General features: G+C 42.8%; 1 pseudogene; it reads right to left on the reverse strand.

Moving 5' to 3' along the window:
• Positions 1–208: 208 nt before the first annotated feature.
• Positions 209–778, reverse strand: LOC128625789 (60S ribosomal protein L12-like; annotated as a pseudogene).
• Positions 779–4,039: the final 3,261 nt, after the last annotated feature.

Here is a 4,039-nt window from a genome sequence, read left to right on the forward strand (position 1 = left end):
AAGATGGAACCTGTGTGCACTATTGAGAGGAAGGTAACTGGTGCGATCATTACTGAAAACATTTTAGAAATTCTTCAAAAACTTAAAAATTGAACAACTATATGATTCAGCAATTTCATTTGTGTATTTATCTGAAGGAAATGAAGTGAGGTTTTTTTTTTTTTGGTTGTTAAGTGATCTTTAATTAAAATATTTTCCTTTTTAGTTCTTAACTGGCCAGGCGCTCCACTGCACCGCTGATGATGACATCTATGACGTCTTGGGGGTGGCGGCCACCCACATTGCGGCCCTCAGACTGGCCATCCACACGATCTCTTTAACGGTTCCGGAGAGTTCTCTAGCTGAAGATCAGTGCTACAACTGTTGGGTGATGTTGACGATCTCATTAAAACTGATGTTTCCACTGTGCTTAATGTTTTTTTTATGCTTCTTTCTGTCTCATGGTGGTTCTTTGAGGGCTTTGATGATCAGGGCAGAGGCAGAAGGCACTGCCTCCATTTGGGCCCATCTGTTCTGAACGGTCAGTTACACTGTGATCCTCAGACCCTTCCAATCAATGGTTGCTTGGGCGACATTGTTACCAACCTTTTTTGGAGACAGGCCCAGGGAGTGGATCTTGGGGACCAGGGTAGACGTGGCACTGACTTCTCTGCTGGGTGCCCCTCGGGTAAATGAGTTTGATTTCGTTGGGGTCAAACTTCCATGGCATGGTGGAGGTGGCTGGTGTCGGATGAACCCGGATTCCGGACAACTGAAGAAAGTTGCACCTTCACCTCCTCCGAGCCAAAAGCCAAAGAGCTGAAGTTGGTTTTTCAATGTGATGTCTGCACTCTCGTGCCTACTACAACATTATTCACCATAGTTAAGATATGAGAACAACAAAAGTGTCTGTCAACAGGTGAATGGATAAAGAAATGGTGCTAAATATATATATATATAGTGGTGTATATGTATATATAAATATGTTTGTATAAATATATATAAGTATATATATAAATTCTCAGCCTTAAGAAAGAAGGAAATCCTGCCATTCACAATAATGTGGATGAACTTAGAGGACAATATGCTAAGTGAAATAAGCCAGATACAGAAGGACACATACTACACGATCCCAGTCATATGAGGAATCTAAAATCATCAAATTCAAGAAGCAGGGAATGGAAGGGTGCAGGCAGAGGGGGGAAATGGGGAGATATTAATCAAATAAGTCCTAGGTATCTACTGTACAGGATAGTGCCCTGAGTTAACAATATTGTACTCAACACTGAAAATTTGCTAAAGGGGCAGATCTTAAGTGTTTTCATCACAAAGAAAACAAAAATGACAGAGAGCAACATTTGGAGGGGATGAATATATTTATGGGAAAGATTGTAGTGATGGTTTTATGGGTATAAAGGCCCTGACCAAGACAGTGCTTACCTCCAAATTCACCAGATTGTATCCATTATGTAAGTATGACTTTTCACGTATCAACGATACCTCAGTAGAGCGGTTAAAAAATAGTTTAGTTGCCTTAGGGGGACATTCAAGGCTTTTATAATTTGTTCTTACCCTGTCTCGGGTTTACCTCTTACCCTCTCCAGACCAGCTAAATGGTCCCTTTCTGTTTCCCAAGCTTATGCACAGTCCTCCGTTCACAGGACAGTGAGTTACTGACAGTGCCTCTAACGGGCTGAGCACTGTTTTAGATGCTGAGGACATGCAGTGATGACCAAGACAGACAGAACCCTGCAGTCGTGATTGTATACCCCGGCAGGCTTTGGACTGTTAGTCACTCAGTGGGCTTTGGTAAAGTCAGTAACTTAAAGAGAATTGCTTAGCAGTCTAAGAAGTTTTTCTTTTTTTCCACAGGAATGATTATTGAGGAATGATTGACCAAAAATCGTATATATTTAAGGTATACAAGGGGTGTTTTGGTATAAGTGTACCTTCTGCAATTATTATTACCATCAAGCTAGTTAACATCCATTACCTAGCATACTTATCATTTTTGTATGTGTGGTCAGAACAGCAGTTAAGATCTAACCTCTTGCCACATTTCAAGGATATAATTAATATAATGTAATTAAAGTTTATGTAAAGTTTATCATAATACATCTGTATAGCTATACAGTTAATGTAATATAATGTATTATAGTCAATACAATGCTGTACATTAGATCTCTGGAACTTATTCACCTTATAACCAAATGTTTATACCCTGTGACCAACATCTCATTTCCTCACCTCCCTGGAAACTGCCATTCTACTCTCTGTGTTCAACTTCTGTAGACCCCAGATGTAAATGCCATCATGGATCCTCACCAATACTTGGTATCTTTTGTGTTCTGGGTAATGGTCATACTATGAAATATGACGTGATACCTCATTGTGGGTTTGATTTGCATTCTCCTAGTGATTAGTGACTTTGAATACCCTTCCATATACCTGTTAGCCACTCAATGTCTTCTTTTGAGAAATGCTTATTCAGCAACTTTGCCCATTTTTCAAAATTGGGTTACTTGGTCTTTTATTAGATGTATAATTTGCAAATATTTTCTCCCATTTTGCAGCCTGCCTTTTCATGTTGTTGCTTATTTCCTTAAGGAAGTTAAACTTGGTTTAGTTGGTAATGAGATTTATGAGCAGACAAGTTATAGAACCAATGTAAGAGTTTAAGATCAGTCAAGAAAGAGTGTGCAGAAGTGGTGGGTAGAGATATTGGGGGGAAAGAGACCACTTAAGAGACTAGTGGAACGGTCCAAGCCAGACAGAAGGCCCTGACCAAGACGCACTAACAGAAAGGAATGGAGGGAGTGATGGAATTCACAGTTGTTCCTGGCAACTGATTAAAAGTAGAATGTGAACGAGAATGGAGATACCAGTTTGGTCTGAGGCCAGCAGAGGAACTGGGGCTCAAGGGATGGCTGATTTTAGGAAATAAATACTGAGTTGAACACCCCAAACACAATATCCAAGTGGACAGTTAGAAATGAGTTCTGGGTGGATTCAGGGGTTACAGATCACTCTTAACTGATCTGACCCAGAGTTGAAGTCATGAAAGGGGATGAGATCGCCAAAGGACAAGTGAGTATAACCAGAGAAACGGATCATCAAGAGAAACTTGGGAAATGTCATTGACGTTCACACTTATGCGGCCCTAACAAAAGGAGAATAGGTGGACCAGGGACAGAAACGGGAAAAGCAGGACAGTGCTCAGAGGCAGAAACCAAGGGTGAGAGGGTGTCAGAATTCTGCTGAAGAGACTGGATGGAAAAGTGCCCAGTGGGCTTAGTAACTGGAAGCCACTCTTAACTAGTATTAAGTCAAGGAGGCAGGAAAGCAGACGGCAAGATCAGAGCAAGTGGGCATGGAGAAAATCTATGGCAGCATGTACCAACCGTGGGAGCAATGGGGGGACAGCAATGGCACAGGCACTGAGGATGGACTGATTTAGGAAAGGCTTTGTTTAGAACAAGGAGCTCTGAGCCCATTTGGAGAAGGAGCACATGCATTGCAGAGAGGTCAACTTTGCAGAAGTAACAAGAGGGAAAGGAGAGAACTGCTGGAGTCAAGAGGCTTAGAAGTCAGAAGTGATAGAGATGACAGCCAGGGACAGCCTTGCCAGCTTTCCGAAAGGGAGCCGCTACTGACTGGTTTGTCAGTCCCGACATATTTACCTATTTTGCTCACACTCCACAGAGTAGCCTCAAAAGCAGGGACACTCTCCCCCAGTCAACCAGCTTCTGTGGCTGTGCTCTCTAGCCTTGCACTGGAATAAGAAGGGAGGCCCTCAGCAAAGCCCTGCTGACTGGACAGCATCTATTCCAACTTCCCAGACATCCCATCCATTCTTCTCACAGGACCCTGCAGCGAGAAGTGGGAGAGGCACTGTTGGTCTCCCAGTTGTGAGCACCAGAACGGGAGTGCAGATTCTGACGCCAGAATCAAAGTCACACAGCCAGGCACAGTGGCCACATTTCCTGTTTGTCCCCTAGACAGTCGCACATTGACCTGCAAACCACAACGGTCACTTAACACCCCCCCCCACACACAAACA

This window comes from Artibeus jamaicensis, unplaced genomic scaffold (assembly GCF_021234435.1).
Source record: "Artibeus jamaicensis isolate MK-2021 breed Jamaican fruit bat unplaced genomic scaffold, CSHL_Jam_final contig_867, whole genome shotgun sequence".
NCBI classification, from domain to species: domain Eukaryota; kingdom Metazoa; phylum Chordata; class Mammalia; order Chiroptera; family Phyllostomidae; genus Artibeus; species Artibeus jamaicensis.